Below are 15,753 nucleotides of genomic sequence, written 5' to 3'. Positions count from 1 at the left end.
TAGCTATACAGGGCCTATACTAACATGACAAGTGTTCATACTTGCTAATATTATTCTTATAATACTAACTTATAGTATTTGAGCACAATGACATTATCTAGCACTAGAACTATGAAAATTTTAGTGTTTCTTGTAGAATCTCAGAGATTTTTCTATATTTGTTATCTACCACAGATGCCCAGGTTGTACTCCAAAGAAGTGTAATCAGCCAACAGCTACCTGGGTGAAATCCAGCCTAGCCAACTAACCACAGCCCCACTAATCAACTGTGGCTTAGGTGCAGAGCTGTAGCTACTGAAAGCCTTTTCCTCTCCAGCACAGACACAACCTTATCTGCTAACTGGGCCCTGTCTCCTGGCTCAGTTAGTACCATCCTATGAGATTTGGTGGGCTTTCCCATTTAATAAATTGCTAGAAAATAAGTGCTTAGTATATTTACACCCCCCAAAAAAACCATTTTTTATTCCAATGATATTCTAAAACAGTTCCAAAAGTTTCTTCTCTTTGACACCAGATATATGCTTGTAAAATTAGAAGCATGTGGGAGCTATTTACAACATAGGATGGCATGGTACTTTTTTAAATGTTTTGTGGACTGCAGATGTTTCATAAAGATTCTTCATTATTTATCCTTCCATTTCTTGATGATATGAAATATGTCAGAAGTACTTGTAAGGTCACCATATATCTAGATTCCTGCAAATGTATATTCTTATTTCAAAGCTCTAAGAAACTGATATTTTGGATCAGTAGACCTAGATTTAATATCAACTTTATAAGTTTATATTTGAAACTCCATTTAAAAATATTTGCTGCTATTGTGCTATCAGAGAGAATTTCAATTGGATTCCCAATATTGTGTTGTAAAATTCAGCTGAATAAATTAAAATATTGGAAATATTTTAATTTATTAAAATTAACAACATAAATATTATGTTGCTGCGGTACTTGCCATATGTTAATAATTGTATTGACATTTACAGGATAAGGTTTTCCTAACAGAGAAAATTAGAATAATGATAAACAAACTGGTTTCTTTGGTTTTTAATTCTTTTATTGGGTAAAAGACAAGCAATACTAGACTTCAGTGTACACAATCTCAAAAAATAATTAATCCTTTTGCCCTATTATATGATAAATGGTTTTACAATTTTTATATTTCTGTGTTTTTATACTGTGAAATATTTTCATTTGCAAATGTTATCTAGACACAATGAAATTTAGCATTAACAGCAATTGAAAACAATGAACTACACATACATACAAAGAGGACAGGTGTTTAAACTTAACATTGAGATATGTGTAATATATATCTCAAATTACATAGATCAGAAGAATAACACCATGGATCAGAAAGATAACATCAAACTCATGACAGTAATTACCTCAAGGAAGAGGAAAGGGAAATAGGACTAGAGGTGCTCAAAAAGGATTTTCATTTAACCTACAACATTTTATTTATTACCAAAAAAAAGTCTTGAAAAAGTATTGCAAATTATTGCCAGTTGTTATTTCTATGCTATGGAAAAATAATCATTTGCTGGATTACACTTTTTGCACATCTGAATTTTTAAATTTTTCTGAGCAAAATAATTTCAAACTATGTACAAAGCTGTGTATGTGCATGTACTCTATTAAAGCATTAACAAAAATAACAGCAAAAATATCACTAGGTTCTAAGAACTCTTGAGACATAATTAAGTTCACAGTTTTGATTTGATGTTTGTCTAAAAGTGTAGTAATGAATGTGATGATGACAGTGTTTTCTTCATTAGTTCAAGTTCCTCATTTGTCTGTACATTTTCATGAAGTTACATTGAGTTCCATTTTAGTTATTAGCTCAGTCCAAAAGCAAGAACAAATACTGAGCGCCAGTTGTTTACCTAGCACAGTAGTAGGCACTAAGGACAGAGCAGTGAACATAATAGACCAAGATTCATCAAATCTGAGCCCCTGGGCCAAAATCTGGTCTACCACCTGTTTTTATAAAGTTTTGTTGGAGTACATTCATACCGTTTTGCTTATATTATATCCTTCAGTGCTCTGTATCAGTGGAGATGAATTGTTGTAAAGATTATATGATTCATAAAGTTTAAAATATCTATTTTCTTACCCTTATAGGAAAATTTTCCAAACCTCTGCAATAGACAAAAAGAAATATTTACTCTTATGAACTCACATTCAATTACTGAGACAAACAGTAAAATAATAAATAAGTTTTTGTGTGCTCTATGGTAACATGCATCCAAGTGGAAGAAAGCAAGGGAAGGGCATAAAGAGTATTATGAGAGAGGGCCTTTTCATAGATGACCTTTCAGCAACAATATAATAGAAGTGAGAGAACAGACCTGGGGAAACTTACCAGGCAGGACAAGTGGCAAGTGCAAAGTTCTGAGGAGAAATTCCAAGGAGCTTCAGGAAGCCAATATAGCTAGAATGGGAGGAGTGGGGTAAGGAAATCTATAGGGCAGGATTAAACACAGATGGGCAGGTCATTGTACAGAATTCAACTTTTACTGAGTAAGGGCCCTCGTTGTCCTTTGTGAAGTTTAGAGTATTCATTTGTTAAAGACTGAGGCTAATAATATGGATGCCACCTCTTTAGGTAAAACACTATTCAATTCTGAAAACTTTACTTCCAACCCTGACGGTCATCCTGCCAGACCTTACCATTGCCAAGAGGGGAAATAAGATAGCCAGTGACTGCATCCCACCACTATTTAACCTGTCTTTCCTTTAACTTACCCAGTGTTGACACATTTGATCTAAGCCTTTATTTTAGGCTAATAGGTTGCCCTCAATAATATTAAATTTTAGGGATAAAGGCTTTAGCCTTTAAAAAAAAAAAAGCTGAACGGTAGAGTATGTGCTTGGCATGGCAAGGCTCTGTATTCATTTTCCAGCACCAAAATAAACTAATAAACGAAAGTAATAATAATAATGCTAAGTTGAAAATAGAAAAATTTGGGTTGATTTTTCATAGGTATCATCCAGGAATGTAATTGATTCATTGGGTATACATATGAAGTTTTTGACCACCTTCTCTATGCCCACATGCAATTTCACTTCTCTGGGCAGGCTAGGAACTTTCTTGGCAGAATAAGTGAATATTTATGGAGAGTCAAATGAGCTTACAGTCTATTGATGGGGTGAAAAATTATAGAAATCTCTTTACAAATTTAGGTATTTCTTTTAAAGTTAATGTCTCATGAGTATTCACATACACCAGCCCACTGTCTTTAGACAGGTTTGTTTTTATTTCTTTTGATTCCTAAAGTGGAAATAGATGAGGCTGATCTATTATGTGACTTGGCCAGGTTTGCTTGTAAGTTAATGAATAAGAGAAAATTCTAATATTCAGTTATCTGGCCTCTTATAATATACATTTATTTTCCATCCTATTTTTAATTGTTAAGCCAATGAGCAATGAGTTGTATTTTGTCATAAACATACATCAGAATCTATATACACCTCAATTGAACATATACCTTTCTAAAATGTAGAACATGACCTTGGGCAACAAGTACACCACACATTTAAAGTATTCACAAATAGGAATAAGGCTACTTTAGACATCCAAAGCCATTCATGTATATTCAAGTTTAATGTAACTTATAATCCCTGGAAATAATGGTGAACTACAATTCCCTTTTTGTGGGTTTCTTTAAATAGCCTTAATTTTTGTGTGAATGATACAGAGAGAAGAGAAAGACTCTAATACCAGACTATAAGCCCTTTTTGGGTGGGATCCATGTGTAATTCTCTCTTTTATCTCAAATATTTAATCTGTATTTAATAAGTACAAAAAGGCTTATCATTGATTCAACATTTTCTGGTTTTTTGGTTTCTTTATTTTCCTCCTTACTTGTGTCCTTCCTGGGCAGGTGGTTTCTTATTAAAGTAATAAATTTGTAATTTTGATTGTTTCCCACATGAGCCCTTGTAGTTTTAGTTATTGATAATTATGAATGGGAATCCTCAAAGGAATTTTGAAGATTAAATGAGTAAGTATCTGTGAATTACTTCAGATGGTATCTGGCATTTTCTAAGGGCAAGCACCTATCTATTGTAGGGACCCCATAAGTGTTTACTGAGTTAATTGATTAATTACTCTGAGTATGTGCTGGTTGAAAGTGGAGAAAATGTTCTACAAAATGAAGTTGTGCAAAATGTTCTTCATTGGTGTTCCATCTTCAGGAGCACAACCATCCAAATGAACATGTGAATATTCCCATGTAATTTTACATTTAGAGTTTTATAAAATGATTGGATTTTCCTTTTTGCCTCTTGAGGTCTTGATGACACATAGATTTCATCTACTTGTGTTTTGAATGGATTTAAATCAGGTTTCTTTGAAAAGACTTTGTCCAAATAATCATCTGGTAAATATGTTAGGGAAAGATAATGACATAATTTTCCTTAAATTCATATTTTTTTCCAGTTATTGGTTTCTCAGCCATAATCCAAGACTGAGGGCTTTTCTTTCATTAGCCTCTTTGCATTCTCATTTTCGATGTCTTTGGGACCTTTAGTTATCACAGGGATTCTTTGTAAGTTTTGATCCTGTATCTTAAAAGATGTCTAAACTATGGCTTCATTTCCCATAAGGATGTCAAGTTATTGCTTGATCATAATACAAATGAGACTATAAATTGCATTTGCATATTTCTGTGTCTGATTGAAACCTTTTTTTCTCTTGTAAGGTCTTTCACTTGACTTAGGCCAGCCAACTGACATATTGCTCATTAATCATACATATTAACTGTAGTAGTTAACGTTTTGAAATCTAACTTACCATCCTATCCGCCGGGACTAGTTCTTATTTTCTAAATGTGATGACATATGCTTCAGACACTGCTAATTAGGTCTTTCCCTTGAAAATTCACTCTGACATGTTTCAAGAACATTTTCCCCCTGAGTATGAGTTCATTAAATTATTAATATCCTGGTATAAGTCATGTAGGATTACTTACACAATGTAGCTTTCTCTATTTTGAAAACTATTTTTCATAGTGTAGGATGAAATAGATCTCACTTTCTCATGTCTCTTTTCTGGATAAGGATCAGGAAAAAATAGATATTATATTCAGTAATATATAATGTTAACATAAGGTCAAGGAAACATCTTACACATTGCTCTGGATCATCTGCACAAATGTAAGGAAGTATTTTCATAAACAATCTAAGTCAATAACCTAAAATCATTCTAGTCAGCTTCTGTATTAAATGATGAGTTTGTAGTAGTTTTATCTTATACCTATTATAATTCTTATCCCTCAAAGATTTATATCTTTATTTATTTATTAGATATACAATTAAGTATAGCATAATGGTAATAATGATCAGAGACTATTCATCCAGGTTTCCTACATTCACTTCCTAAGTCTATTGTTTATTAGCCACCTGATCTTGTGTAAGTTACTTTGTCACTCTTTTGCCACATCTGTAAAATGGGAATCCTCAAAGAAATTTTGACGATTTTGAGTAAATATGTGTAAATGACTTCAGATGGTATCTGGCATTTACTGAAGGCATTGTGTTATCTACTGCTATTGGAATACAAATCCTGTAGGGACAGGATGCAAGGTATTTCCAAAGCATGTAAAAGCACCTACCCATCATAAGGACCCCATAAGTGTTTATTGAATTAATTAATTAATGACTCTGAGTATGTGCTAGTTGAAAGTGGAGAAAATGTTCTACAAAATACAGTGAATACAATAGTTACTAATAGGGAATTATGTAAAAATGTGGATATGTAACATGTGATTCTGCAATCTGTATTTGGGGTAAAAATGGGAGTTCATAACCAACTTGAATCTAATGTATGAAACATGATATGTCAAAAGCTTTGTAATGTTTTGAACAACCAATTAAAAAATACAGTGAAGACAGATAAACATATGAGTTTAAAAGTTATAATGGAAATTTAGGTAGTTTGGAAAGCTAACTTTGCTCTACAGATTTTATGTATGTGTATATGTATATACTAGATGTAGCAAGGATGCTGGGAACAAGATGTGTTGGGATTTCTGATTAAAGGACACTTTCCTAGAGAGAACAGAGGAAAAGTCAAAGGAGACATAAAAAGAATCTGGCAAATGATCCACAGTTGGGATTAGAAGGACTCACTGTGGCACCAGTCTTTCCAGGAAATTATATCTTGTTCTGGGGAATGGAACTGACAGGAACCTAAAAGAGATAGATTAAGTACAGAGACCATATTACTTTTATCCAGTTATAGGATATATCAACTGACATTAGATATTAAGTTTAAGGAAATGAAAAGTGACATTCAAATAAAGAAAAAAAAATCTAGTATTTGTAAAATGGTATAGCACCAGGTGTTCAGGTTTTGAAGGTCATCAATATATTTTTTTCAATATTTAAATCAATTGTGCAAGTAAAAGAAGGTTTGAGCTAGGAAATGCCTTCTGAACACACTTGATCTGAAGCTGGTGAGAAAAGAGGACTAACGAGGACACACACATATCTGAGACACGTTGGTGCACAAGTGTCCAGGGGGCTTTCCAGAGTGTCCTATCTCATCTTATTGAGGATGTACAGACAGATATATGATTTCTGCCCATTTTCCCCTCCCATCCACGTGACCCCTCCACTCCAAAGAGAAAGCTGAAGAGAGTGATTAGAAGGAAGCACCTTTGAGAAAGAACTCAGTTCTAATTCCCTTCACTGGAACTCCTGAGCTCACTGAGAGCCAAACAAACAAGTCTATCCAAATATCTTTGTATGAATGTGCCTTTTCCCTCACATCTTCACCAACACTTATTCTTGCTTGTATTTTTGATAACTATCATTATGACTGGGGTGAGATGAAATCTTAGAGTAGTTTTGATTTGCTTTTCTCTAATTACTAAAGATGTTGAATATTTATATTTATATATTTGTTGATTGCTTGTATATCTTCTTCTCAGAGTGTCTGTTCAGTTCCTTAGCCCATTTATTAGTTGGGTTTTTTGTTTTTTGGTATTAAATTTTTTGAGTTATTTATATATCCTGGAGGTTAGCCGCTCTATCTGATGTGTATTTGATAAAAATTTACTCTCATACTATAGGCTTTCTCTTCACCTCAATAATTGTTTCTTTTGCTGAGAAGAAGCCTTTTAGTTTGAATCAGTTCCATTTATTTATTCTTTATTTTATTTCTTGTGCTTTAGGAGTCTTGTGAAGGAAGTTGGGGCCTAATTAAACATGATGAAGATTAGGGCCTACATTTTCTTCTATTAGGTGCAGTGTCTCTGATATATTCCTAGGTCCTTGATCCACTTTGAGTTGAGTTTTGTTCATGGTGAGAGAAAGAGGTTTTATTTCATTTTGCTGCTTATGGATTTCCAGTTTTCCCAGCACCATTTGTTGAAGAGGCTATTCTTTTTCCAATGTATGTTTCTGGCACCTCTGTCTAATAGGAGATAACTGTTTTTATGTGCTGGTGGGACTGCAAATTGGTGAAACCACTTTGGAAAGCAGTGTGGTGATTCCTCAGAAAACGTGGAATGGAACTACCATTTGACCCAGCTATCCCACTCTTTAGTCTATAACCAAAGGATTAAGATCAGCATACTATAGTGACATAGCCACACTAATGTTTATAGCAGCTGAATTTACTAAACTGTTGGAACCAACCTAGATGCCCGTCAATAGATGAATGAATAAAGAAACTGTGGTATATATACACAATATAATATTACTCAGCATTAAAAGAGAATAAAATTGTGGTATTTGCAAGTAAATGGATGGAGTTAGAGAATATTATGCTAAATGAAGTAAGCCAATCCCCCAAAACTAAAGGCCAAATGTTTTCTCTGATTAATGGATGCTGATATATGGGGGTGGGGAGGCATGGAAGAATAGAGGAACTTTGGATTGGACAAAGGTGAGGTTGGTAAGGGTTATGGGGGTAGGAAAGGGGTGGAATTAGATGGACATCATTACCCTAGATATACGTATGATTGCACAAATGATGTGTCTCTACATCATGTACAATCAGAGAATTGAAATGTTGTGCTCCATTTGTGTACAATGAATTGAAATTCATTCTACTGTCATGTACAACTAAGTAGAACAAATAAAAATAATCATAATTAGAGAAAAAACAAATATCATTGTAATTGTTCTTTCTCTTCTACCTGAAGGCAAGATTCAGTTCTTAATCATCTTAATATATTTCCCCCAGCCCCAGTAGATAAAACACAGACAATAAATTTTTGCTGAACAACATGTACTCACAAAACTTTGACAGGATTTATTTCTGCAGTGAACATTTAAATATCCAAATGCAATTTAATCCATTAAATTCTTTTCAATTGAAATTGTACAACAAAAATATTTCAGTTTCAAAATTGGGTGGCTATTATAGTTTGATCTTAGGGATTTTCTAGTTTTTATTTGTTTTTCATTTGTCAAACATTTATAGACTAACTGCAAATGTGTTTCTATGGATTTTCTTGGTGCTAGTCAATTCAGTTCTTCAGATTGGACACACACAGCTCTAAAATCCCAGCCTTGAATATATGTCTTTAAAGTGTGCAACTCAAAAATGTTAAAAATATATCCTATGACTTTATGTTAATATAAATTAAGATAAATTAAAATATGAATGATTTCATATTTCCATGCTGGCTGGTAATACTGAACTTGTTCTTGCTTCACTGGCCTAGATTCTGACCTGCCTGAAGTTTGTCAATCATCTTCACTACATTGTTTTCATTTTAACATTTCTAGGAAATAAGCCCTATTATTTTATGTGTATTATTGATCCCTCTACGTGTTGATTTTGTCTGCTCTAAATCTAAAAGTATAACAGTTCCCTTATTAAAAGTAAAAGATAAAATGCTACATTCATGAGGCATTTTTTATAAAAGTGCTTGGTTTTGGAGATGTGGAAGCCTACTGGCATAGTCCTCAGACAGCAAAGTAGTGTAAGACTTGATTCCTTCTCCAAGCTAAGAGCATTCCAGATATGTAGGAAAGAACACTTTCATAACATGCTTCCAGCTTCCACACTCAAAATGTAGTCCATAAAAGTTAAAATATATTGCAGCATGTTCAGAAAATTGTTTAGACACACCCTACTTCGGTCCTACTCATGATACCAAGATGAGTAAGTGTGTTGGAAAGATGGGCCTGATAAGCATAGAAAACAGACAGAAATCAGGACTGAGGCAGTTGGTCGTTTGGCATGGAAATTAGGGCATCCCAACAAATCTGAATGGAAAGTTTGGGTTGGCCTGCAAAGTCAGAGTTGAAAGTAAGGTGAGGCAAGCTGGGAAGAATTTGAAAACCTAAATTACAAAGGAAACGTGATACGCAAATGAGACATTTTTTTAAAATGGCTTGATCTCTTTTTTTAAAAAAATGTTTTTTCAGTTGTTGATAGACCTTTTTTATTATTTTTTTTTAATTTATTTATACATGATGCTGAGAATCTAACCCAGTGCCTCACACATGCCAGGCAAGTGAGCTACCACTGAGCCACAGCCCCAGCCCCCAATGAGACATTTTTAAAAGTTTGACTTTGTTGTGTAAACACAAAAATATCACAGGTTCTTCCTGTTGAAATTTTAAACAATTTTTGATTTCATGAAAGTAGAGAATAGTGGTAATCACTAGAAGCTAGGGAGGACCTGGGAGAGAGACCTGAAGAGAGGCTGTGTAACTCAGGTACCAAAAACTGTTAAATAGGAAGAAACTAGTTCTAGTGTTCTATAGCACAGGTGGGAACTGTAGTCTACAAAATATCTAGAAGAGTTTAAAGTTTTCCAACACATAGAAATTATAGATGTTTGAGAAATAGAAATGCTATTACCCTGATTTGGTCACTATACATTTTATATATGTATTAAATTATACTTTAGCCCATAAATATGTACAAATATTATGCATCAATCTAAAATAATAAAAAGAAGAAATTACAGCAGCAAAGTGATCTAAATTGTGAATGATAAGAATATTCACAACAAGCAAACTGTAATCTTTTTCAATGAAGTATTATTTTATTTAAATTATCATTTATTGAATTGTAGCTCAGGGAGTTTAGATAATAATGTCACAAACTTCTAATTTTTTTTTCTGAAAAGCCACATTAATTATCAATGCAGCCCTTTTAAAGAAAAGAAAAGAAAGGGACAGGGAGAGGGGGAAATTGTGAAGTGATTTGAAAATGTTAAGATTCCCATCTAGATGAAGAAGACAACAGAATGGAGTAATTTTTCCTATGCTCCAAACCCATTTCAAATTGTTTGCTCTTACTGAATTACATCCTCTTCCCATGTCCTTACAAGAGCCACTTGTCTGATCCCTGCAGTAACGAGACCTTTATGACGAGTGCTGTTGCTGTCATAGATGTATTTTTAAATATCTGTTAAGATGTAAAATGCTCTTAGGATATTATACATTTCTTACATAATTATTCCATTCCCCATTTTTGCACATATTAGTGATTTCAAATGTGGTAACTCTTTATAACATCAGTCATAAATCTTATTTCCGTTCACAATGTAAAAAAAGAAAACTAAACTTCCCAGATAGTCTGTCTGTAATGTTTTCCTGTGTAATTAACACCTCATTCACAGTTGTGTGTGCCAGTCAAGGCCCTGTCTCTTCTTCCTTGACATTTCCTTGATACCTCATTCAAGCTAAGCTGATGCCTAAGAGCATGCAAAATATACACATGAAAACAGGGAAGTATTTTAAAGGAGCCAACTGTATTTATAAAACCTGGCAATTCAGGGAGACTACAAAGAAATGTGTTTTATCTTGTGGGTTTAGGGTCTGCATACCAACTTTTAAGTTGTTCTCCATTTGTGTACAATGAATCAAAATGCATTCTACTGTCATATATACCTAATTAGAATAAATAAACTAATTTTAAAAAATCTGATTACTGATTACCCTTATCAGCCTCACCAAAACAAAAAACAAAAACAGGTCACAAAAGAACTAATAGTCTGCTATTTGCATTCTTTTATCTTTTTTTTTTTTTTTTTTTTTTTTTTTTTGCATTACTAGAGATTGAACCCAGGGCCTTTCACATGCTAAGCACATGCTCTACCACTGAGTTGTATCACCAGCCCTGCATGCCTCACTTAGTAATGTCCCTGGAGGGTTAAGTGTTTATAAATCAAGTAATCAAGTGTCTAATTTAAGATACACATGCTCTCTTACTGCAAGTCATCCTGGAAGGATCAAGTTATTTTCACTGTTGAAAGTTTATAGATGTCATTTATTTAAATAGCCTTGTTTGGGTTGGCATTTTCTTGTCTGTTTGTTTGGGGTTTTTTTCTGAGAATAGTGGCCCTGGACATACCAAAGGCAGATGGATGAAGTCATTAGATCATTTAAAGACAATTGTTCTATTATGAGACTCTCCTAATTTTATTTTTGCAAGTTTTATTGAAATATAATATACATCCATTAAAATGTTTGCACTATAAGGGAACAACTTATTGCTCCCTCACAAAATGAACTTACTTGTATAACCAGCATAAGTTCAAGGAACAGAATATCAAGAAAACCCTCTGATGACTTCAGTCACTTCCTACCCCATTGTAACTTCTAATAGCATAGATTAGTTTTGCCTGCTTTTGATTGTTGTATAAATTGATCAGCATTATGCTTGTAAGAAATATTCATACAGTTTATAGCATGTAGTTCAATTCTATTCATTTTAATTGTTACATATTATTCCATACTATGAATAAACCGCAGTTGATTGCTTTTTATTTCCCCTTTTAATGGGCATGTTGATTCTTATTTTATATATATTTTTAAATATTCATATGCATGGTTAAGAGTTGATTACATTTTTTTAAAATGCTAACTAGATGTTTTAGAAGATTTCCTTTAGATATTGTCAGATTTTTTATATAAAAAATGGAAAATTGAATAAAAAGTGGTAGACAGGGGGAAAACAAGAACTAAAAATCATTCCCACCATGTACCAGACAATGTGGTAGGACTGGTATTTATTTGTTTTAGCTGTGGTAAAAAACATATAGCAAAAAATTTTACCATTTTTATCATTTTTAACTCTACAGTTTTATAGTATTAAGTATATTCACATTATTTTGAAACAGATCTCCAGAACTTTTTCATCTTGTAAAACTAAAACACTTATATCCATTAAATAATTCTCCTTTTCTCCTTCCTCCCACCTCCTGGTAACATCCATACTGCTTTGTATCTAAGAATTTAAATACTTTATATCTCTCACATAAATGCAGTTATGGCATTTATCTTATTGTGACTGGCTTATTTTAGTGTAGTGTAGTTTAGTGTTGTTTTTTTCTGATAATATTGATCCTCAGTGTCACTAACGTCACTAAAGATTTAAAGTATTCAAGTTCTTAGATACCACCTCAGGGTTTCTCCATGTTGTAGCATGTGGCAGGATTTCCTTCTTTTTTAAGACTAATATTCCATGGCATTAGGTATGTTTGCACCATATTTGGCTTATCCACTCATCCATTGAAGGACAATTGAATTGGTTCCACCTCGTGACTGTTGAGAATAGTGCTTCTATGAACATGGATATGCAAATATTTCTTCTTGATCATACTTTCAATTCTTTTGAGTATGTACCTGGAAGATCATATGATAGTTCTCTAATTATCTGACTATCTCTACAATATTTTCCGTAGCAGCTGTACTATTTTACAATCCTGCTAACAGTCCGTGTCCTTTTTGACACTTGTTATTTTCTGGATTTTTAGCAGTAACCATCCTAAAGGGAATGTGTGACTAGAATGTTTTAATCCTTCAAGAAACCTGTGGCAAAGTATAAAGTACCATTTAATAGCAAGGCAGTCTTTGCACAGAAACTTTCTATAAGAGAAAAAGCAGGGATTCCAGTCCAGGTGGTTCTGAACTTGACAATGAAAAATTTATTCTCGAAGTTTCACATACTCACAAAATCAATTGAGTTATTTTGAGCTGTGATTACAAAATATAAGGTGCTCTATAGAATTTCTTGACTTTACGTGTAAAATAGGAGATGTAGTTTTCTCAAACTGTGATCCCCAGAACAGCACTATCAGCATTCATGTGAACTTGTGAGAAATGTAGATTCTCAGATCATACCCCAGACCTACCAAATCAGAAACTCTGAGAGAAGAGAGAGCGGTCTACTCAACCAGCCCTCCAGGTGATCCTGATGCATGGTCAGGTTTGAGCACCACTGCGTTTAGATCATTAGGCAGATATCCTAATGGTGGTCTTTTTACTGTTGCCAAACTGGAAACTGACATGTTGAGCATCTTGGAGTTTCCAGGGTAACCTGATAGAGTGAACTGTGTTCTGTACTTTATACCTCAGTTTTCAGGAAAGTGTTGGATTGGCCCAATTATAACAAAACTGGGAAAACAGCACTCCATATGTTAGGAGTTTTAGCCAGACTCCAATTTTGCAGAGTTGCTTCTCAACAAATGGCCACCCGAGAACAGCCACCCTCCCCAGGACAACCTCTCTCGGCTCAGCAGGGATCTGGGTTATCTGCCAGGATTTTCATCCCTGCTGGCATCCAAGCTCCCACTTTTTGCCTCCCTTTAGAGTGGGTCTGCAGTAAGCCTGGGAAGAACAGAAATAGCAGGAGATAGCAGAAACAAATGTGGAAACAAATATCAACTATTCTTCCTGCCAGCGTCCCAGGCTTCTACCTGTCCCACCGTCAACAGCCCCTGGTCCCAGGTGTCCTGGACCAGTTCCCCCAGAGACTTGTGAGGTACACAGCAAGGAGTCAAACATCACACTTCCCTCTGAAAAATGGAGGAATCTGATTTTAATCTAGAATGAGAACTGTAGTTTTACCTATGGTCTTTACATAATTATTAATAATAGAATATTTCAGGTTGTCTTGCTAAAATAATAAAATTCATCCTACCAAGAATCTGCTAACTCTTAGATAAGCTTTTGCCTTTCCTTAATGCTTTTGAATGAAAAGAGAGAGCTTTTGGAGGAGCAGAAGATTGTGCAGCTGCATTCAGTGCTGCTGGGGGGGAATAAGATAAGGGATCTAATTCCTGGGGCTTTTTAGGGAGAAGGATGGTAATGTCTGGGAGAGGCCTTGAACCATTATGATGATAGGAACTGTAGCCTCCATTAGTGCTTTCCAGGCTAGTTGTACTCCCCAGCATGCACCTATTTCTCTTCCATCGACCCCTGCTCTGTGCTATCAGAGCGCCCTCAATAGGGCACTGAGACCTGTTTCTCAAGTTCCAAGGGCTTCCTTTACCTGGTTCTTTGATATATTTAATGACAGAGCTAAGTGACTATGTTGCATTGTAAAACTCATCTTTAAAAATGGCTCAAATCTGCTTCAAGGGATTAGTAAACTTCAGGCCTGGAAACTGGATTTAAATTGAAAGTATATGCCTGTTCAAGTTATCTGCACAAATATGTTCCACTAACTTAATAACTCTCACAAATATTCTACCTGCTTGTCCACTCTTAGAAAGGATGTGTAAATGAACCCAGCCCTCTCTCTGCAGTCCTGGAGCATACACATCAGTACACTTGACAGTGGAAAGACTGACTTAATGATCATGTAAATCAGCAGAGAGATGCAAGGATTGGATGCCTGCCTTCCATACTAAATTGTGAATGCTTTTTGCTCCTCAACTTAACACATGTCAATGTTGTTTTACAATATCTGACACTGAATTTGTCTTCAACATTAACTCTGTGGTAAAAATTGACCAATAGTTGGCCTCATTTTCCCCACTTTCTGCCCAAATCAATACACATGTCTCCTCTGAAGAATGGGGAATGTAAACAGAACTTGATCCTATGGTTTTAACTTACCTCAATCTGATGTGTGCTTAAAGAAAGAACCAATCACTTACTTGGATGCCATTGATTTAGTTTTTTCATGCTCTTGTGAATTAATACATTTACAGTGCTTCTATTTTCTAAGTAAACTTTTTATCATTGATTAGTCCTCAAAGACTAATTGACTTATATTTACTAAAAGATCCAATATATTGATTTTCAGAAAATGTAGACTGCAGGACTAGGAAATGGTGTACCTGTGAACAACTTGTATTAAATATATAGAATATCAACCTGTATATTCATTCCAATTTTATAGTCCCCCAAAGAACTCTAATGTTAGGTCTCTAAAATGAAAGAACACAAAGACACCACTTTTTATATTTATTTAAATTTTTTTTAAAGTTAAATTCTGTTCTGTAGATTTTAGCTAGGATGATTTATGAAAATGGGTGCCTTTTTGAAATCAAGTCCTTGATGGCATTCCCTTAACTTACCTTCATCAACAGTGGGCATGTTTCTCATCCAATCACTGCAGAGCATTTGCTTGCTTACCTCTCAAAGTTTACTCTGCAGACCCAGCTGTTATTTAAACTTCCTATTTCATCCCAAGCTTAGGTGAAAACCAGACAGATCAAGTAAGTTTGCCTCACACTTTTAGAGCAAGAAAATTAGAGAATAAAAAGGATCTTTCTGTGTTTATGATTTCAATTGTTTTTTTAAAAAAGTATTGAAAAGATCAACCAAATGCATTTATGTTTTATCACTAAGACTTTTGTGTAAATATTCTACCAATAAGGTAATCAAATAGTTATTAATAACAATGAACTAGAATGAAGATATTCAGAAAACATGCTCAGAAATGCTTCTCATTCCAATTGTATACTTCTAAAACTTATGCTTACTTTCTTTAAAAAAAGTTTAAGACAATAATTATATAATAAGAAATTAGATGCTCTTAAATGATAT

At 34.2% G+C, this 15,753-nt stretch overlaps 1 protein-coding gene across 3 annotated transcripts in view; it reads left to right on the top strand.

Annotated features, from left to right (window-relative positions):
- The window catches only part of Col19a1 (collagen type XIX alpha 1 chain), a 315,752-nt gene that overhangs the window by 181,591 nt on the left and 118,408 nt on the right, over positions 1-15,753 (top strand). The gene's annotated exons all lie outside the window — the stretch shown is intronic.

This window comes from Ictidomys tridecemlineatus, chromosome 8, assembly GCF_052094955.1.
Source record: "Ictidomys tridecemlineatus isolate mIctTri1 chromosome 8, mIctTri1.hap1, whole genome shotgun sequence".
NCBI lineage: Eukaryota > Metazoa > Chordata > Mammalia > Rodentia > Sciuridae > Ictidomys > Ictidomys tridecemlineatus.
Note: the sequence above shows the minus strand (reverse complement) of the source record. Positions and strands in the feature narration are given on the sequence as shown.